This window comes from Pinus tabuliformis, chromosome 6 (assembly GCF_031772625.1).
Source record: "Pinus tabuliformis cultivar Carrire ecotype Pingquan chromosome 6, CPIR1, whole genome shotgun sequence".
In the NCBI taxonomy this organism is placed as follows: domain Eukaryota; kingdom Viridiplantae; phylum Streptophyta; class Pinopsida; order Pinales; family Pinaceae; genus Pinus; species Pinus tabuliformis.
In genome coordinates, this window is record NC_142292.1 from 974,961,532 (window position 1) to 974,984,784 (window position 23,253).

Consider the following 23,253-nt stretch of genomic DNA (forward strand, 5'->3'; position numbering starts at 1 on the left):
TTGTAATGCCCATCACTGAAAAAGGACACAAAAGAGGATTTGGTTGAAGACTCTCCACCAATTAAAAGGCAGACCTATCTCCTGGACCCACAAATGGTTAATTTAAGGTGAATGTCACTCATTAAAACTGTCTTACACGATTGCCAAAAGGGGTGAACAAAGTAAGCTGAGGGAAGGGATAACTCGTGCTTCCATAATTGCTCTCTCCATTACATCTATAGACACAGGATGTGAACCTCCACCGATTAGTTCCCGGGCCATCCACTTAGCCATGAGGTCAATCCCTTCCATTGCCACCTATTGTCACTAACACCTATGAATTGAAGGGTTGAAAATGCACCTCCCCTTAGGGGCTGGAAGCAATGTTGCAAATATCAGCATCGGGATAAAATCAACTAGGGTCCAAAAAACCAAAAATTGTAAAAATCAAGAAAATATTGGTAAAAAATCAGCAAACATCAACTAGCCCAAAGAATCAAGATTTCACAATTTTTTCACGATAAAATCAAGATGTTTGCTACATTGGCTAGAAGCACCTAATAGGATTGATTACCTACCACCTCTAAAAAGGTAGGGAGCACTTTTACGGGACTTAGTCTAGTTAGATATTTGAAGATGATCCCGCTTTGAAGTATTTCTATGCCCTTAACAATTAAGTATGGTCCACTATGATGCATCTATGGTCATTATCTTTAATGAACGATAGCTTTCACTTGAGTTTGAGATGGTTTTTCCAAGCGGTTTTGCATAGAGCAGTTGATGTCTTAAGGGCACAACTTATTCCACTCTTACTCCAAATGATTCCCAAGTTGTACCTCCTTCCAAACAACATGATGACCTTGCAGATGCAATGTGCCCTTCCATAGTGGCGTGTTGGGCACTTTGATGATCCTGACAGTTGATTAACACCCTAGAGCACCCTCAGATGACAGAACATTGAGCTCATTTTGCTTGGCAGACAATTCAACCCAACAGATCCATTTTGCCCCAGAGCTAGCCTTGACATCGTCTAATGGGCATGGCTTGATCCAAAGTCCAAATGATGATGATCATTCCCAAGATGATTAGGGAGGGCTTGTACTACCTCATGTATCCCCAATGTTGGAGAGAGACTACACCACATTGCTTAGATGGCACCCATGAAGATGACACAGGGCACCCAGAGTTGGATTTTGGACACGAGGTTTTTTGACTCTTGAGCCTTGATTTGAGGATCCCTCCTCAAATTGTGGTTGATCATGACAATTGGAGATGCATCTATCCCACATTTTGCACTTTTGGAGCTTGTTGCACACATTTTGTCAAAGTTCCAAGGAAGCAGATATACGATACTTTTCATCAAAGATCGAGATCATCAGCGATCAGCTATAGTGTCATTGTTAACCCATTATGCAAATCTGTAATGTTAATGATCCTAGTAAGACCATGTATGTATGTAACAACCTAGGTAAGCCTATTATTTTGGTGACAAATTTCATCTTAGGAGGTTTTTCACCTCATTGATTCATTTGTGTTTCTAAACACGGATGATCGGCAAAGTTTTTCCCTCCAACCTCACCCCAAAGCTAAGGTGGAAGTTATTGTCAAAGTCTTAGGTGAGTCATTGTGTTTTAGTCGAATGTTCTGTAAAAGTGATTTGGGAATAATTTAAGCTAATTTGCTAAATTATTTATTACAAGTCACTTGGTCTACTAGATCATATTGTGTCACAGAACTAGGTAATTATTTGAGGGTCTATAATGAACAGGTATTCCCCCTTTGAGTGTTGAATTATATAAAATCTTATGTAAAAAAATATTTTTGTGCATGGTCCCTCATACTTAGACATCGTGGCTAAAATATTAGAGGGTGGACAAAACATCTAATCCCCTCAAGTGTCAATAAATTAATTTTTTTGGAAAAATAAATAAAATTAATCCTAAGCCAGAAAATTAATTAATTTCAGTCAAAAAAAGTATTTGCTAGAGAAATTAAATTCTCCAAGTGGAAAAATTCGTGGGTCTCAAAAAAAAATAATTTTTGGAGGTCCCCCACCAAGAAAATATTGAAATTTCAAGAAAAATTGGACCCTTGGGCCTTGGTGGTCAAGTCAAAGTCAACTTTTTGAGGAAATTAGCTCAAAATAATTATTTTTGAGCTAATAAAAAGGGGGTTTAATGAGAAATTCGAAAATTCCTCAAAAATAATTATTTCAACGGCAGAGATTAAAAGATCATCAAAGATTTATCAACGGCCAATTTTGACGAGGATCAAGCCAACTAGCCGTTATTTTCCACTTGGAGTATTTATCTATAAATTAGAGGTCATTTGTGTCTCAAGCCATCTCATGTTTGACTAATGTAATTGTTAAATTTAGGTATGTTCTATGTTGAGAGCAAATTTACTTCAATTTTCCATCTTAAATCAATATCAATTCCAGATTAGCAATCACATTTAGCATGATAGTAAAATGCAGATAGAACATAAACATAATTCGCAAAAAACAAGCCAAGACAAGAAGACACAAGATGTGGCGCCAACTAAGGACAAACCCCAATGTGGGGAAACCCTTGATCAATTCTTCTTATGTTCTTCAATCGTTCAGCAAAGAGAGAGATAGTACATATACATCAGAAGTCAACATTTTGACTTATCAAAATAAGAGCAGAAATCTTCTCTATGAAGATAACACATGAGATTGCTGATCTAAACTCCGGTGAAGACATACAGCTTCAGCTGATCCTACAAGGTGACTCCATCACCATGCCACACCCATCACTATGTTGCACCACATCATCATGCTGCACCCGTCACTGTGCTGCACCTAATCATTGAGCTGCTCTCATCACTATGCTGCTCCCATCACCATGTTGCACCTTATCATCATGTTGCACCTCACTACCATGCCCATCATGCTGCAGCATTCATCATCATGTTGTACTTCATCGTCTTAGCACTGCACCCAAATATCACTGAGTTGTTCTCAACATCATTGATGTCACCTACATCATGTTAGTCCTTGATACAGTCAAAAACTCAAAGACTGCTTTGATCTAAGAGAGGTTCCAGCACTGCCACTGATTAGTGAAACCCTTAAAGTTCTATGTTGTTGGCTATGGCCTACGGCCTAGCTCAGCAGCAAGATAGGTCTACACAGAGCACCCAAATATCTTGACCCTTGAACAACTTATCCTTGAGGCTGCACCACTGTCAAATCCATGTTGTCTAAGCTCCTTCTATGACTGCACCTAGTCACCGAGATTCTATACCCAAGTCTGTAGTATATACCGAGACTGTAACAGCGTGTATGACTTTCCTTAGGACTGCACATAGGTGCCCTTATTCAAGCCTGCATTGAGCCTTCTTACACAGCGTTAGGGCCTGTCTTTTAGGCCTCCATTATACAGTCATAAGCGGTCCTATTCTCTGCAGCTAGGGCATAATATGACCCTCCTAAATCAAAGTCTAGATGTCAGTCATAGACCTACGTTTTTGTCCAATCCTAGTTGTGATTCCTTGACCACATTTAGGGCAGCGTTAGAGCTATGTTCTTTCCAGCGTATGAGTGGAATAAGGCTAGCAAATAAGGCTTGCATTTAACCTCCTTCCATGATTGTGTTAGGGATAGCGAAGTCCCTCTTCTTGCTGCGTGTAGTACAGCGTATTGGGGTCTACGTTATCCGTTGTGATGTTGTGATTCGTTGTGTATAGACGATTGTGGCTAGGGCTTTTGTGGATCTCCCTTTAGCTGTGTTCATGACTGCGTTAAGTGCCTCTTCTTGATGCGTATTAGACAACGTATTAGGGCATCAAGTGGTTTCTCCATACGAGCATTAAGGTTGGCTTTATGGACTGTAATTTAGGGCAGCGTAGGTCTCCTTAGAAAACCCTTTCAGCTCCACGTCTAGGGCTTCTCCTTGACAACGTATAAGAAGTTGTGTCTTCTCCATGACAGCGTTAAGGTCTAGGGCTTCTTCTAGGGCAGCGTATCATCTTAAGATCTCTCCTCCCACCAAAACCCAAAGACAAGTGGAGAGGAAGAGATCACAAGAGGTGTGTGAAATGACTTGAAAGTCACCTTTATTTATAGTGCTACGTTGAGGATGAAAGGGGGCAATTTGGTTGTTGGCCGACCTTGACGAATTGTCCCATAACACAAATAAATTCATATCTCCATCAATACTTATCGAAATCGGATGATCTTTAAATCAATCCTACACCTCTTGACGAGAGGAATCCAAGAAAAATATCAGCTGCCATGAATAAGTAGACCCACATGGTATTTGGCCCTAGTTTCCAATTTTAACACTCCCTCTCAACTAGGGAGAACTCCATTTGCTAATCCATCTACCAGACTGTACTATCTTTGCCATCAGTGCCCTGCACTGCTCTACTGAACTAAGAAGAAGAAGAAGTGATCGAGAATGTATCATACCATCCTCTATTGACCCGAAGTCAGTCCCATATAAAAGAGAGTGTCTCATACCACTCTTACTGATCCAAAATCAGTTCCAAATAAAGAGAGTGTATCATACCACTCTTACTGATCCGAAATCAGTTCCAAATAAAGAGAGTGTCTCATACCACTCTTACTGACCCAAAGTCAGTTCCAAAAGAGAGTGAGTTATATCACTCTTACTAACCCGAAGTCAGTTCCAATTGATCCTAGATCAATATCATCCTAGCATAGGGAGTACGGTAGTAACACGATGCATCCATCGGTACTACTATGGTCCCTATCCTCATTTCCCTACTCATTGGTCAGATGAGAGGTACTTCCCATGAGTCCCAGACTGCATGGGTAGGATGTCTCAGCAGGAGAAGAATGAACCACTCATCTTGCCTGCATGTCACAAGGGGTATCCCAAGGGAACGCTGAACCACTCACCCTGTACACAACAAATCACTAGGAGAAGGCTGAACCACTCACCCTATGACTGTGTCTCAGGAGGAGAAGGATGAACCACTCTTCCTACTTACATAGCAGACCACTAGGGGAAGGTTGAACCACTCACCCTATGGTTGCTCATCACTCCAAGATGTACCCCCAAGCCCCCCGGAGCTCCCAGAGCTCAATGTCCATATCATACAGGACCCTTAGGAGAGAGTCTCTCCACGACTCCTAGTCGTTCTCGAAAAGTCAAGAATTTGATCTTTCCCAGGGGCTTCGACAAAATATCGGTGACCTACACATTAGTCCCAATGCGATGGAGCCTTCTTGCTCCTCAATGTACCATATCCTAGATAAAGTGGTACCTGATGTCTATATGCTTCGAGTGATCATAGAACACGGGATTCCTTAGCAATCGAATCCCCCTCTGGTTGTCACAGAAGATCACGATGGTATCCAGCACGGGTCCAAACAGCTCACTGAGGAGCTTCCACAACCAGGCAGCTTCACACGAGGTCATACTCGTAGCTATGTATTCGGTCTCAGCGGTGGTCAAAGCAACCGACTTCTATTTCCTGGTTATCTAGGATATTAAAGCAGAATCCAAAGAGAGCCAACACCCAAAAATGCTCTTGTGATCCTCCACACTGTCTGCCTAATCAACATCAGAATAATTATGCAACTTCACATTTCCGGCAGTGTATCTCAATCCATGAGAGATTGTGCCCTGAATATATCTCAAATGATTCTTGGCACCAATCCAATGAGGCTCAACCATATATGAGCTCAACATGCTAACTGCAAAACATATATTTGGACAGGAGTTCACCAAGAACATCAATGCTAGTATGAGTTTATGAAACTCAGAGGCATTTCCCAAATCAGGTCCAGCATCACTACCACATAACTTATTAAAGTTAGGCTTCATCGAGGTAGTCACGGGCTTGCAGTTCACCATTCCAAATCTGGCACCAACTCCCTCTTACTTTTGAAAATGAGAGGGTCTGTACCTGCCAGACAAAGATCGTCCACATAAGGTACTAGTATGAGAGGTCTATTATCCACAACCCTAAAGCAATGGTTTGGATCGGCTTCACTCCTAGAGAATCTCAGCGTCATCAGATAGCTATCAATCCTCTCACACCAAGCTCCGGGTGCTTGCTTTAAATCATAGAGAGTTTTCTTCCACCTGCATACATGAGATTCTCGATCATGAATCTCAAACCCCTCGAGTTGTTCCAAATCCGTGGACTTGCTACATGAGGGGAATGTTCCCCTAGTAAGTTTTCCTTCGGTACATCTCAGACATGTACTTCCATGCTCTTCTTGAATTCAAGCATCCTTGTCACCATCTGACTCACATCGAGTAGGGCCCCATGATAAGCAGACCTTCGGTGCTATAGGAGAGATGTGTCAACTGGCATGATCACCAATGGACTTCTTTCAACTTGATACAAATTGCCAACCCTAAACCCAAGAATAAAAGCATCTTTAAAATTCCTTTTTCAAACACGTACCTTTCCATCGATGAATGCCACCTTGAAACCTTTGACTTCCATTACCGAAATGGACACCAGGTTCTTCTTGAGATCAGGTACATAAAGAACTTCTTCTAAATGAATCGTGTTACCCTCATTCAATTGAGCGATAACATTCCCTACACCCTTTCCGGGATAGGTGGCATTGACTCCAAGTATAATCTCCACGATTGTTTCCTTCTCTCCGATGAAGTGCCTTAAAGCACTACTATCAATAAGCCAGATTCCCAAAGAGTCCAGAGAAGTAGTGGAGAGGGCCAATATAAGATAATATTCCTTTTGCTTATCAGAAACAACATTTGATTCTTCATACCTGGAGTTCCTTGCTTTCTTGAAGAGTCGACCATTTTCCTGATGACCTGCATTCCTTTTTCATGTGCCATTGAACCTGTCATTCCTTCAATCATTGAAGATGCCCCTGGAATGATTGTTATCATCATCAAGTGATGTGTCCCTTCTATTCAGACACTCCTCCTCATAATGGCCAAACTCAGTGCAAGCAAGGCATCTACCTTTCCTTCCATCCTTAGATCTAGACTTCCCATTGAAGCGACCTTTAGGTAGGCCACCAGATGCTTCCGTTGCGCCACTATGATAATCTTCTTGATTCGACTTCACCCTTGGTGAATTTGAAATGGGATGAGGAACCCATTGAGTCTTTTGACCTTGACCAACTGTCTTCGGTGATTGCTCTTTCACTCTTGCTTGGGCTTTGTCTTCACCTCAGCTCTAATTCCATGTGAAATTTAGGTATGTTCTATGCTGAGAGCAAATTTACTTCAATTTTCCATATTAGCTCAATAACAATTCCAGATTAGCAATCACAATTAGCATGATAGTAAAATGCAGATAGAACATAAACATAAATCGCAGAAAACAAGCCAAGACAAGAGGACACTAGATGTGGCGCCAGCCAGGGACAAACCCCAATGTGGGGAAACCCTTGATCAATTCTTCTTATGTTCTTCAATAGTTCAGCAGAGAGAGAGATAGCACATATACATCAGAAGTCAACATTTTGACTTATCAAAATAAGAGCAGAGATCTTCTCTATGAAGATAACACATGAGGTAGTTGATCTTAACTCCAATGAAGACATACAGCTTCAACGGATCCTACAAGGTGACTCCATCACCATGCTGCACCCATCACTATGCTGCACCTCATCATCATGCTGTACCTGTCACTTTGCTGCACCTAATCACTGAGTTTCTCTCATCACTATGTTGCTCCCATCACCATGTTGCACCTCATCATCATGTTGCACCTCACTACCATGCCCATCATGTTGCAGCATTCATCATCATGTTGTCTCCATCATGTTGTACTTCATCGTCTCAGTGTTGCACCCAAATATCACTGAGTTGTTCTCAACATCATTGATGTCACCTACATCATGTTAGTCCTTGATACAGTCAACAACTCAAAGACTGCAGTGATCCAAGAGAGGTTCCAGCACTACCACTGATTAGTGCAACCCTTAAAGTTCTATGCTGCTGGCTATGGCCTGTGGCCTAGCTCAGCAGCAAGATAGGTCTACACACAGCACCCAAATATCTTGACCCTTGAACAGCTTATCCTTGAGGCTGCACCACTGTCAAATCCATGTTGTCTAAGCTCCTTCTATGACTGCACCTAGTCACCAAGATTCTATACCCAAGTCTGTAGTATATACCGAGATTGTAACAACGTGTATGACTTTCCTTAGGACTGCACATATGTGCCCTTATTCAAGCCTGCATTGAGCCTTCTTACACAGCGTTAGGGCTTGTCTTTTAGGCCTCCATTATACAGTCATAAGCCCTCCTATTCTCTGCAGCTAGGGCATAATATGACCCTCCTAAATCAGCGTCTAGATGTCAGTCATAGACCTGCGTTTTTGTCCAATCCTTGTTGTGATTCCATGACCTCATTTAGGGTAGCGTTAGAGCTGTGTTCTTTCCAGCATATGAGTGGAATAAGGCCAACAGATAAGGCCTGTGTTTAACCTCCTTCCATGACTGTGTTAGGGACAACTAAGTCCCTCTTCTTGTTGCGTATAGGACAGTGTATTGGGGTCTACGTTATGCCTTGTGATTAGTTGTGTATAGAGGACTGTGGTTAGGGCTTTTGTGGATCTCCCTTTAGCTATGTTCATGACTGCGTTAAGTGCCTCTTCTTGCTGCGTATTAGACAGCGTATTAGGGCATCAAGTGGCTTCTCCATACCAGCGTTAAGGTTGGCTTAATGCACTGTAATTTAGGGCAATGTAGGTCTCCTTAGAAAACCCTTTCAATTCCATGTCTAGGGCTTCTCCTTGACAATGTATAAGAAGTTGTGTCTCCTCCATGACAGCGTTAGGGTCTAGCGCTTCTTCTAGGGCAGCGTATCATCTTAAGATCTCTCCTCCCACCAAAACCCAAAGACAAGTGGAGAGGAAGAGATCACAAGAGGTGTGTGAAATGACTTGAAAGTCACCTTTATTTATAGTGCTACATTGAGGATGAGAGGGGGCAATTTGGTCACTGGCCGACCTTGATGAATTGTCCCATAACACAAATAAATTCATATCTCCATGAATACTTATCGGAATCGGATGATCTTTAGATCAATCCTACACCTCTCGACGAGAGGATTCCAAGAAAAATATTAGTTGCCATGTATAAGTAGACCCACATGGAGTTTGGCCATAGTTGTCAATTTTAACAGTAATTCTACAGAAAAAATGATGTAATAATCATAATAAAGACTTTCGGCTGCAGTTCATGGTGTCTATATTCTACTGATTTGTGGTATGTGTTAGGTACAGGCATTCTTATATTGTATTTAAATTTTTAAATTAAATCGTTATTTCATTGTAGATGATAGGAACACTCTATTGATAAATTTTGGGCTTATCTTAGATGATCTAATTCATTGTTGTTCTAACGATTTATGCTCGGAAAATTATATAGTGTTTGCAGATTCCCCAGCCCTTGGGCTCCAAGTGCACAAACTGTGGGCACAGGCTGACCTTGTCTGAACTTCAAATATTTTTATGGTTTTTCTAACTTCACTAAGGCTGTAGCTTGCATTTATCTCTCGAAAATACATTTAGCCATTATCAAGGATTTACAAGAAATTAATTTCTCAAAATTTTCTCAAGCATTGTACACATGTATATTTTGTAAATATATTTGTAAAATAGATTTTTGTAACTAATTTATTTTCTAACCCTTGTTTTGCAGTTGGGGTTTTTCCGGTTTTGAATTTTTTTTGTATATATTGGAGTTTTGGATACTTGTAAATTCATTTGTGCAGGTGAGATCCAAGCCATTTGAAAAATATGTGTTGCAGTTTGAGCTAGATCTAGGCCCTTGAAGGTAAGATCTAGCCTCTAGAATTTTTTGCAAGCCCAGCATCAAGGAATTTTGCGGTAAATCTGATGATCTGAAGCAAATTTAATTTTGGAGCAAGGGTTTCCGGTTTTGAAGGCTCCTAGGCCTGGATTTCTCCACCAAACCCTCAATGTCTGCCTCTTGCGCCCCTGCGTCAACTCTTCTAGCCTCTTGGAGGTTGCCCGTAAGCCCTAGTGGCCTCCGCCTTCCCTCTTGGCCTTTGTCGTGGCCTTGAAAGGCCTTCATCCCCTCTCCTCTCCATCTGTCTCCCCTTTTTCGACCTCCTTATCCCTTCGCTAGCCCTTCGTCCTCTTTTGCGCTCCCTTCTCCTCCTCGCTCTTCCCTCCTCGCCTCCTTCCCTTTTGCCTCCTTCCCTCTTAGCCTTTGCCATGGTCTTGAAAGGCCTTCATCCCCTCTCCTCTCCCTTTGTCTCCCCTTTCTCGGCCTCCTTATCCCTCCGCTAGCCCTTCGTCCTCTTCTGCTCTCCCTTTCCCCTCTTGTCCCCCAACCAAGTCGCAACCCTCGAAGGGCTTGCGACAGGCATTTTTGGCCTTAGAACCCTAGGTCTAGGCCTTAGGGCCTTTCCCAAGCCCTCAACCTCCTCTTCCTCCTAAGTCATTGCCCATAGCAGCCCTTTAGGGCTCTTACCCTAAGTCGCTAGGCCCTCCAAGGCCTCTTCCCCTTAATGCAGGCCTATCTAGGCCTTTTTGCCCCAGTGCTAGCCCTATTAGGCCTAGTGTTGGCCTCTCTTGCCCCTATTTTGCCCTCCCTCCATCTCTGAAATTTTTGGACTGAGTATTGGTGGTTTTTGCAGGGAGAAATTGGCTCAAGATTGGTGTTTCAGATGCCAAGTTCATTGAAAAAGTTTTGACAAATTGGGCAAGTGATCTTCAAGGCTTTGAGCCTAGGGTTTGATCTCTAAACCCTTATGTTTCCTCACTATTTGCTACAGCTCTCTGAATCATTCATAACAGTGGTAAAATTCATGTTTAAATGCTCCAGAAATCATATCTAAATTTCCTAAACACACTAAAAGTTTCATGGTAAAATTTTACTAGTTATTTAGTAAGTTGGGCATTGATTTTTTGAGCATGGATCTACTTATTTAGTGACCGAAATATCTGCATAACCAGTAGATCAGATCTGACATAAATCTAAAGATCACATCTTAAGGGGCTTAAAAATCAAATTTTTCAATTTGACAAACTTGTTCTAGCATTTGGCAATTCTTGGACACAATTTGGCACACACTTTCACATTGGTAGCTCATTGTTTGCGTATCTTTCTTACTGCTGTTATAAGTGTTCCCAGATCTGATATATCTCTGAATACTTTATCATAAGAGGGTTAAGTAGCTCATATAATTGCTTGGCATGTCATTGGGCATCTCATTGGTCATATTTAGGTTTCATATGCTTGATAATTTCTTGATCTAGAGTTATTTACTTGTTTCTGTCCTATATGTCACATAAGTGGTTTTCATGATTAAATTGGCTCATTGTGATTTATGCTATTGAAATCTAACATTTGTTTGTCTTGTGTTAGATCTAAGAATTGTTAACTTAGCACTAAAATCACTAATTGAAGCTCTAATCTTGTTGAATATCTTAAGCCTCCTTGGGCATATTGGTATCTTGTAAACCAAGTCATATTGTTTCTTGATATCTAATTGTGTTAAGTTCGCAAATGATAAATTGGCATCTTGTTCTAATTGTGATCTAAAGCATTGAAGAATCTATTTGGTTGTCTTGGCATTTAAAATCTAACCACGATAAGTGGCATTGTCTAAAGAACATAATTTCTGGTATTATCTTTGGCATAAGATTGTTCATAATCATCATTGGAATATCTTGAGCAATTGTGACTGATAATCATTGGCTAATAATTCATTGGTTAAGCATCTTGTGGAATATAAGTTTGTCTTTGGAGTGTTTAATATTGGCACTTAATAATGCAACACATTTTTGGTTGTAAGATTGTTTTATAATTCATCATTAAGTACTCTTGTCATAATAAGTGATCATAACTTAAGTACTTAAACAATTAAACAATCTCAACTTAAGGTTCACTCACATCCTTTGCATAAGCATTCTAGGCCTAGTTGCATTCATAATTTACCCCAAGCATAAGCTTGCTTGATAGACTTCTAGGGCCACCCTTCTCATCTAGCTTGAGGGGCTTGGCAACTCCTCGATGGTTAACACAATGAACTTGCAGTCGTCAAAAGCCACAATCTATGTAGCGCCAAAGGCATCAAGTGATAAGATCCTAACAGAAGGTATTATTGATCAAGATTTTGCTTGCTTCCTATTGGCCTTCTTCCCACAACCTACCTTGGAGCCTAGCTTCAAAACGGTTAAGGGAAGGTCATATTTGGATTAGGCATATAACTAAAAGTAAACAAGATCCTTGCATCACATCTAGGTCTTAGGATTTGCATCGCACATAGGTTAGTGAAGCATCTAAGCAACAGTTGTCCATACGGTTACTTGGATTTAATTTAATAATAACCAAGATTTTTTACTCCATAAGGCACTGGTTTCATATTTGAATTTAATCTAATCCTTAAGATCTTGCTAGATTTAACCAAGTAGCTAGCCTACTCAACTGTGTCTCCTGGACTTGTTGGATACCAACTTGTCTTTCGCCTTCACATTTCCATAGGGACTACCCCCCATAGCCTGTTGTTGGGAGACAGCTAGAATGGCGAGGTCAGGGATCACGGTGATAGCCCTCGACCTAAGTCGTTGTTACAGTGCTTGTACAATATGAGCGACAACATAGCCTTATTAGCATTAAAAGGACACGATGTTATGCTTATAGAGGGATTGGAGTTCACATGTGTGAGAAATTAGTGGCATATTTTATTTTGTTGAGTTATTGGGTTGGCTTGTAACCCATTTACTTCATCTCTACTCAAAATCAAATTGGTCATAGGACTTTTAGTTTGATAAATAGATGTGATAGACCTCATATAAAAGATGGATCACTCCATTCTTTCTTTTTGTTATCACTTGTGGATTTCATCCTCCTTTAGAGAGCTCGACTTAGCCTTTTGGCTACTTGCTACTTGTGGGGATGTGATCTTTTGGGAGCTATTTCTATTGGAAAGTAGTTTATGTATTTGAGATGTCTATTTGGGATTGAAAGAAGGTAATTTCTTAGAAAAATTGTGAGTATAATCGCATATTTTTAATGGTTTTCATGTGATGAATTTTTTCTAGGGTTTTTGTTGATTTTTGGTAGCATCGGATGTGCTCTAGCCTTGAAATTTGGAGGAGACGCTAAGGCACATGAGATCTCCAAGACCCAAAAAACATTTTGAGAAATTCCATCCGGATGAGGAGTTATTAAAATAATTAATATTTTTAATGGGTTCCTAACTCTAAACTTATGAAAATAAAAATATTAACGGGTATTAATAAAGATAAGGATGAGAAGCTTCTAAAAGACTAGGATCAAGTCTGTTTTAATATTAGCCATTCATTAGGGACTTAATCTCGGTTGTTGATTCACCAACAAGAAAAGTATAAGAGAAGACTTGAGGGTCATTTGGAGATACTCTGGTAGGTACTCAATATCTCAAGGAAATTTGATTCTCAAGGAAGAGAAGATCGATTTCAAAGGGAGTTGCAGGGTGGAGGAAGAGGAGGGCTTCAGCAGCAGGCAGTGATCGAGGAGGAGGTGACGCAGGGGCAGTGGAAGACAGCGCAGAAAGAGAGACGCGGTCCAGAGGAGAGACGCAAGGACTACGCAGGCTGACGCAGAGGGACACAGAGCCACGTTGGGTCAATCAAAATGATGCAGGGGTGACGCAAAAGTGGGAGCAGGGTCTCCAAAGTGTCAAAGGGTCTCAAAGGGAAAGTCCCAGGTGTTTTCTTTCAGTTTCTATATAAAATCATTCTTTGTAAAAGCAATTGTTGTTAAAGATTAACAAAGCCCTCATCTATTGCACTGGTTTTCCCGCTTTGGGTTCTTCCGAGGACAATTATCCAAATATAACTGTGTCGATGTGATTGATTCTTGTGCATGTATTTTTTCTCTGGGTAGTTGTGTGATAACTGAAGTAGAATTTATTTTAATATTTGCAGAAGGAATTTTGTAAATAACTTATTGAGAATAATAAGTAGGTGAAACAAATCAGTGGTTACAGTGATAGAATTTCAATTTAGAAATTCTCACATGGTATCAAAGTAGAGATCTGACAACTAGAAAGGAAAATCGATTATGGATCAAGAGCATAATGCAGAGGCATCCACTCAAGCGGACTCACGCAAATTTTTAGAAGAATGCACAAGGGACGAATATTCGATGTTAGCTTCCAGATTGGAAGAAGAAGTCGCTTGCCTTGCAAGCTCTACCTCCTCGGAGGTTTGGTATGTAGACAATGGAGCTTCCTAGCATATGATAGGAATTCGAGAATGTTTTTTAGATTATCAGGAAGAAAGAATGAATTTTCAGATCACCATGGGGAATAAAGCAAAGTGTACTCCAGTAGGAAGAGGTACCATAGTTTTTCAAACTGAAGCAGGAGAGCGACTTCGGGCAACCAATCTGCTGCATGTGTTGGGATTGGGGATGAACTTTCTTTCTGTATCTCAACTTCAAAACAAGGGTTATGACATTTTCTTCCTTAAGGAGAAAGTATATGTCAAACACCCAAGTTGGAAAAAGAAGGCTCGGATTAGAATCAAAACTAACAGGTTGTACAGGTTACAGCTAGAATCACCAATGGCACTAATAGGCAGTAATGGAGACAAAGACTTGAATGAGCTATGGCACAGGAGGATGGGACACTTACACCATGGGGCTCTAAGAATTTATTTTAATATTTGCAGAAAGAATTTCGTAAATAACTTATTGACAATAATAAGTGGGTGAAATAAATCAGTTGCTACAGTGATAGAATTTCAATTTAGAAATTCTCACATGGTATCAAAGCAGAGATCTGACAACTGGAAAGGAAAATCGATTATGGATCAAGAGCATAATGTAGAGGCATCCACTCAAGGGGACTCACGTAGATTTTTAGAAGAATGCACACGGGACAAATATTCGATGTTAGCTTCCAGATTGGAAGAAGAAGTTGCTTGCCTTGCAAGCTCTACCTCCTCGGAGGTTTGGTATGTAGACAGTGGAGTTTTCTAGCATATGACAGGAATCCGAGAATGTTTTTTAGATTATCAGGAAGAAAGAATGAATTTTCAGATCACCATGGGGAATAAGGCACAGTGTACTCCAGTAGGAAGAGGTACATAGTTTTTCAAACCGAAGCAGGAGAGCGACTTCGGGCAACCAATCTGCTGCATGTGTTGGGATTGGGGATAAACTTTCTTTTTGTATCTCAACTTCAAAACAAAGGTTATGATGTTTTCTTCATTAAGGAGAAAGTATATGTCAAACACCCAAGTTGGAAAAAGAAGGCTCGGATTGGAATCAGAACTAATAGGTTGTACAGGTTACAAATAGAATCACCAATGGCACTAATAGGCAGTAATGGAAACAAAGACTTGAATGAGCTATGGCACAGGAGGATGGGACACTTACACCATGGGGCTCTAAGAATTTATTTTAATATTTGCAAAAGAAATTTCGTAAATAACTTATTGAGAATAATAAGTAGGTGAAATAAATCAGTTGCTGTAGTGATAGAATTTCAATTTAGAAATTCTCACATGGTATCAGAGCAGAGATCTGACAACTGGAAAGGAAAATTGATTATGGATCAAGAGCATAATGCAGAGGCATCCATTCAAAGGGACTCACGCAGATTTTTAGAAGAATGCACAAGGGACGAATATTCAATGTTAGCTTCCAGATTGGAAGAAGAAGTCGCTTGCCTTACAAGCTCTACCTCCTCGAAGGTTTGGTATGTAGACAGCAAAGCTTCCTAGCATATGACAGGAATCCGAGAATGTTTTTCAGATTATCAGGAAGAATGAATGAATTTTTAGATCACCATGGGGAATAAGGCAAAGTGTACTCCAATAGGAAGAGGTACCATAGTTTTTCAAACCGAAGCAGGAGAGCGACTTCGGGCACCAATCTGTTGTATGTGTTGGGATTGGGGATGAACTTTCTTTCTGTATCTCAACTTCAAAACAAGGGTTATGATGTTTTCTTCATTAAGGAGAAAGTATATGTCAAACACCCAAGTTGGAAAAAGAAGGCTCGGATTGGAGTCAAAACTAACAAGTTGTACAAGTTACAGCTAGAATCACCAATGGCACTAATAAGCAGTAATGGAGACAAAGACTTGAATGAGCTATGGTACAGGAGGATGGGACACTTACACCATGGGGCTCTAAGAATTTTCAGGAAAACAATATCAGGAGTTCCAGAACTAAGTACTGAACGGGATGATGTATGCAGAGGGTGTGCTCTGGGCAAGTATGTCAAAGCCGCGTTTTCCAAAAGTAACAATAGGGCGAAAAGTGTGCTAGGATTGATACACTCAGACATCTGCGGACCGATGTCCACAAAAGCTCTTAGTGGTGCCGACTACTTCGTCACCTTCATCGATGACCACTCCAAGAAGACTTGGATCTACTTTTTGAAAACCAAGGATGAGGTTTTCGATCGATTCAAGGAGTTCAAGGCTCTAGTGGAGAATCTGACAAAAAAGAAGATAAAAGTGTTGCGCTTGAACAATGTTGGAGAGTATGTTAACAAAGACTTCACCGATTTTTTGCGATAAGGCATCAGAAGAGAGTGGACAACTCCCCACAATCCGGAGCAGACTGGAGTAACAGAAAGGAAAAACAAGCCTATTGTGGAAGCAGCTAGGGCAAAGTTGTATGATCAAGATATGCCTAAATTCATGTGGGCAAAAGCATGCAGCATGGCAGTTTATATCCAGAAAAGGACTCCTCATAGGCCATTGGGCAAAATCACTCCAAAGAAGGTCTTCACTAGGAAGACACCTGTAGTCAGTCATTTCAGGATATTTGGGAGTTTCGCATACTGTTGTATACCCGAAGAGAAGAGAAAGAAATTAGATCAAACTGCTAAGAAAGGATATCTTGTGGGACATAGTGAGAATGCTAAGGCATATAGATTCTATCTTCCAAGGAGTAGGAACGTAGTAGTTCGGCGGGATGTAAATTTCATGGAGGATAGAGCTTTCAAAAAATCTAGAGAAATGCATTCCAAGGAGCAGTCGAAAGACGAGTCGTTGGTCAAACCACTTCAACCAACGAAAACTAGTACCAGAAATCCTCCTGAAGACAAGGCTTCAGAATAGGAGGAATCTCAAGAAGAAGAGGAGTTGATAGATGTACCTACTACCAGTGGAAGAACGAGCCGAGAACTCCGACAGATTCTACGAGATGCAGAAGACTTCATTGGTGCACCCAGAAATAGTAAAAGGGAGCGAAGAAAGCCAGATAGATACCAGGCCTTAGTAGCTCTGGTTGGGGAACCTTCTAGTTTTCAGGACCTCGTTCAGCATCAAGTATGGGTAGATGCTATGGTGGAGGAATACAGCTCTATAATGGTCAATGATGTCTAAGAAGTGGTACCTAGGCCTCAGGACAGATCAGTGGTAGGTTCGAGATGGATCTACAAGGTGAAATATGTTACAGATGGCAATGTGGAGAAATAGAAAGCCAAGTTCATGGCTAAGGGGTATGCTCAGAAGGAAGGGATAGACTACGAAGAAACCTTTGCCCCAATAGCCAAGTATACTTCTATTAGGACCGTGATATTTCTTGTAGCGCAAATGGGGTTGGAGATTCATCAGATGGATGTCAAGATGGCATTCTTAAACGGGGTAATACAAGAAGTACACATCGAACAACCAGAAGGTTTTGAGACACGTGAGAAGAAATCTCATATATGCAGATTAAAGAAAGCCTTGTATGGGCTGAAACAGGTACCTAGGGCATGGTACAGTGGAATTGATGGCTATTTGGAGAACAAGGGGTTCGTCAAGAGTGACGCAAACCCTATTATCTACTATCTGGTTGTAAAGAATGAGCCTCTAATCCTAGTGTTATATGTGGATAATCTCTTCCTGACAGGATCATCCAGGGTCATCAAAGACTGCAAGAAGAACCTAGCCACAGAATTCGACATGAAGGATTTGGGACCGATGCATTATTTCTTGGGGTTGGAAGTTTGGCTGCAGAAGGGTTAAATCTTCCTGGGACAAGGAAGATATGCTACAGAAATCTTGAAGAGATTCAGGATGCAGGACTATAGACCTATGGCTACTCCAATTATCACCAACTGGAAGAAGATTGATGCATCAGAAAATAAAGACGTTGATCCCACCTTGTACAGGCAGCTTATGGGGTCCCTAATGTATCTAGTCAATACCAAGCCAGACATTTGTTATGCTATCAACACCCTCAGTCAATTCATGGTAGAAACTAAGAGGGCACACTGGGCAGCAGCCAAACATGTTCTCAAGTATATACAAGGAACAACCGAGCATGGACTATTGTACACCAGAGACAATGACATCAGGTTGAGTGGGTTCACTGACACAAATTGGGCTGGAAGTTCACTAGATCGGAGAAGTACAACTAGGTATTGTTTCAACATTGGATCAGGAATGACCTCCTGGTGCAATAGGAAACAAAATTCTGTGGCTCTGAGCTCAGCTGAAGCAGAATATATGGCAGCTAGAATAGCTTCGTTTGAAGCCATATGGCTTAGGAAATTGCTTGTGAATCTATTCAGGAGAAGAATGGAAGAGACTAGGATCATGTGTGATAATCAGAGTTGCATCAAGCGCTCTGAGAATCCAGTATTTCATGATCGGTCGATGCACATTGATATCAGGTGTCACTTTGTCAGAGATTGTGTCCAACGAGGGGCAGTACAGTTGAATTACACTCCTATAGGAGAACAGGTGGCAAACATCCTCACCAAGGCTCTAGGAAGAACAAAGTTTGTTCATTTCAAGGAGAAGATGGGGATGGTAAAGAATCCATTTCAATAATGGATAAGTATCAAAAGTTGTAGTGCAGCGGTCAGCAGTAGAATTTGTTTTAATATTTGTTGAAGGAATTTCGTAAATAACTTATTAAGAATAATAAGTAGATGAAATAAATCAATTGTTGCAGCGATAGAATTTCAGTTTAGAAATTCTCACAGATTTTCTATTGTTCCATGTCTAATGCATAACTTTATTGGAAAATCTTGCTTGATCATTGCATGTTAATTTATTTTCCTTGAATGCAATAAAAGATGTACCGGAATATTCAACAATACTAAGAGGGGGTGTTAATCAGTATTAACAATTTTTAACTCCAAAAACTTGTAAATGCATCCACAGTTATAAAGAAAAGCACCTAATTACACAGAGCACAAAGATTTTTACGTGAAAACCACAGAATGTTTCTCTTAATATGGCGGAGCGATCGAATAGCTTGCCAAGCAAGGGCTTAGGGAAATTCTCTTAGTTTTTACTGTAGAATCGCCAATTACCCCGCAATCCTCCAGCTGACCGACTGCATCCTTTTCTTCTCGTCGCTGTCAACTGTTGTCGACGGTCACAGTGCCATTTCCCTGTTCGAACATGGACGAAGTCATGGACTACGAGGAGGTGGACTATTCACCGGACCCGTTTCCTGATCAGCCCATTTTCGAAAACCCTAACCCTAACCCGTCAGTTTCTGGTTCCCCTCCGCTTTCCGCATCTGCTCCATCCTGCTCCGCCCCGGTGGTCACCCTCCCTAGCCTCACCGCTTCCTCTCTTCACTTCGGCACCCTCTCTATCGACTCACCTACACTGGATTGTCTGTCGCTCTCCCCTGGTACACTACACCTGCTTGCCGCGGTCTCACCGCCCTCGCCCACGTTCGAGCCAAACCCTCCGGACGACCATCTCCACCTAACTAGTTCTCCGCTGCCTACAGACCAGACCGCTGGGGGCCCTTCAAATCTCGGCATCAACCCGTCAACTTCTGCTAATGTATTGAAACTCCTGTGATTAGGGTAAAATTGGCGGCTCAACTACAACAGGACGGGCACACCTCCTCCGATCCGCTTCAAGATCATCCATCTGCGCCCCAGACTAGAAAGAGGAAAGTCAAGTGCGTGAAGGCTTCATCAAAGGATTTCACCATTTGTTTCGGTGAGGGTATATCAATGGGTGAAGTCACAAATAAGGCTAGCTCTGTCCTGGTTGGGCATGTCCGTGGTAGGGCTTATTCGACGGAGAGATTGACCCTCTGGGTACATGAAATTTGGGGCAACACCCTCAAAGAACTGTCGTAGGTCCAGATCCTTCCACAGGGGTGGTTTACTATGTATTTTACAAAAGAGAAATATACAGATCTGGTACTTGCTCGATACTGGCATATAGAGATGGCTCCGGTCCTTCTCAAGCGATGGAGTCCTCTGTTTGATCTGGAAAGGGAACAGATTGGGGCTGGACCACTCTGGGTTCGTTTACCTGGACTCCCACTTCAGTATTGGTCTGAAGATGTTTTCGTCAGGATTGGAAATACACTCGGCACCTACCTTGACTATGATAAATCATATGTCCAGACCAAGAATCGAACCCTAGCCCGCATTCTGGTTCATTTGGATATGCATGAGGGTTTGGAGGAAAAAATCACATTACAATGGAGGCATTTCACTCGGGTTCAGATTCTGGACTACGAAGGAGTCTTGTTTCGTTGCAGAAGATGTCACAAGGTGGGGCACATTTTCAAGGAATGCCCACTGATCAAGAAATCACCTGATCCTCCAAGCACTCCAGTAACCTCAAAGGGTCAAGCAATCTCCCTCCTGGATCGTACTCCTGTTTCGGCCCCCCAGGCCTCTATTCGAGACGTTTCTCCCATGGCTACAGAAGGTGTGCACATGACACCATCTCCTCCTATGACACGATCCCGAGCTGCTGTTGAGGCTGCGAGAAAAGCGGGTACTCCTCTTTCCTCTCACCCTATCTCCTCTGTATCTCTTTCTTGCAGTGCATTACATGATACTACATCTACTATGAACATCACTCCCTCCATACCCTGCACTCTTACCCTGCCCCCTCCCATCATTTCTACCACTGCTCCATCTTTCCCTCCATCACCCTCCATTCCTCCTCCATCCTCTTCGGACTAGACTGATCCGCCTCACACTTACAATTTGCGCTCTCGCTCACACCCTGAAGGTCATACTCCCTCCTATACAGGGCTGGGACTCACCCTCCCTGGATCTTTCGTTCAATCATCTCATGGCCGAAAATCCTATCTCTCTAAAGCCATACAAAAGGCTGGGGTAGAAGTCGTCACAGGCAAACAATCCACCTTGGAAGGGGTTCTTAGAGCATTGAACACCCCGAGGAGGTTTCCCCCATGAAGTGGCTCTCCTTCAACTGCAGAGGTATGGCTAGTGCCTCCAAAAAACTAGCCCTGCGTAGATTATTTGAAGCTGAGTCTGTGGATATCATTATGCTGCAAGAAACCCTTGGTGATGCTGATCTCATCACCAGAACCTTGGCACCCTTAAAACCTGGTTGGCACTTTTATTCCCTTGATGTTATGGGACGTTCTGGGGGATTAGCCATTGGTTACAATCCTCGCACCATTAAGGTCATATCATCGTGGGGTGGATTAGGGTTTATTGGTATGGATATTTTCTCGGCCGAACTTGGTATGAATCTTCGGGTCATTAACATATATGGACCCTGTCATCGGCGAGAGGATTTCTGGCAGTGTTTCCTTAATCTATCAATTACTTCATCCGATCATTTGGTCCTTGGGGGTGACCTCAATTTCTCCCTGGGATTTGGGGAATCATGGGGATCCCAAGCCCAAGTGGATCCTCTCTCAGGGTATATGATGAATTTATTGGAGCAGCATAACCTTACAGATGTCCCCATGAATAAGCCCCTTCCTACTTGGAGGAATAGAAGGGTTGGGGATGCAGCTCTAGCTAGAAGGCTTGATCGATTCCTGATTAAGGTGCCCCTATTACATCATCTGAATAGATATAGACAATGGGTGGGTTTTGGGGGAATATTTGATCACTCACCCATATATTTGGAGATCCTTGGCCCCCATTCAAAGCCTAAATCCCCCTTTAAATTCAACCACATGTGGCTACATGATCCGGGATACATCAAGATGGTCACTGACTACTGGAAGGCAAACACCATTACGAGACACAGATCTCTAGCTGAGGGTTTCTGTCACAATCTATCACATCTCAAGCATCTATCTATCACCTTGGCCAAAGAGAAAGAACAGAGGGATGGATCATACCCTATCACAGATCAAATCAAAACTGAGTGAGCTAATGGATGATCGTAACAAGGGTTTACAACTGCAAATGATAAATCCCACCTTATTGAGCTTGAAAAATAGAAGGACAAGATATTGAAGGAAAGAGAGGAAACCTGGAGACTAAAGAGCAGGGCCATCTGGCTTCAAGCTAGAGATGATAACACAAAATTCTTTCAGAACTATGCCAAGGGAAGAAAGGTGTCTAACACTATCTGGAATATGCCCTTACCTGATGGAGGTGTGGCAGACACCTTCAATAAGCTATCTCTTCTGGGCACCTCTCATTTTCAGAATCTCTACAAAACCCCCCAAGGGTCCAATCTAGCGGATATTATACAAGTAGCTGGTCATTTTCCTCGGTTTGTGGATGAAGATATGGCAAATGAGCTCAACTCACCAGTGACAACTGCTGAACTTGAGGGGACCCTGAAATGGTTTAAAAAAGATAAAAGTCCAGGGCCGGATGGATGGACTATTGAATTTTATCTGGCCTTTTATGAACTCTTGGGACAAGACCTGCTCAATGTAGTGGAGGAATGCAGGACCACTGGAAAATTATATGATGCCATAAACTCCACCTTCATTGCCCTTATCCCCAAGTCTAATTCTCCATCATCTTTCAACGACTTTCGCCCCATCTCTCTCTGCAATTGTCTCTACAAAATCATTGCAAAGATCATTGCCAATAGGATCAAACCCATCCTCTCTCATCATATATCATCCGAGCAGTTTGCTTTTCTTGAGAATCGACAGATTCATGAAGCCATTGGCACTGCCCAAGAGGCCATACACTCGATCAGGTCCAAAAAGCTAAAGGGCATCATATTAAAGATTGACCTGGCAAAAGCCTTCGACCGTGTTAGCTGGCTTTACATCAAAATGCTTCTCATTCACCTGGGCTTCCTGCATGATTTCATCAATTGGATCATGTCTTGCATCACCACTGCCTTATTCAGTGTACTCATCAATGGATCTGCTTCACACTTTTTTCATGCCGAGAGGGGACTCAGACAGGGTTGTCCCCTATCTCCCCTTCTTTTCCTTATTGTCATGGAAGGACTCAACCAGCTCCTTGGACAAGCAAAGAGAAATGGTCGACTATTTGGACTAAAAATAAATGACCTATGTTACCTTACTCATCTTCTATTTGTTGATGATGTCCTCGTTTTTCTTAACGGTAGCATCCGAGACTCTGCTTCTTTTGCCAATTTACTCTCCCTTTTCTCCTGGGCTACTAGTACGATGGCAAACCATGG

At 41.8% G+C, this 23,253-nt stretch overlaps 1 protein-coding gene across 1 annotated transcript in view; it reads right to left on the bottom strand.

Moving 5' to 3' along the window:
- LOC149262253 (BSD domain (BTF2-like transcription factors, Synapse-associated proteins and DOS2-like proteins)) overlaps positions 1 to 23,253 on the bottom strand; it is a 408,058-nt gene that overhangs the window by 24,342 nt on the left and 360,463 nt on the right. The window lies entirely within an intron of this gene.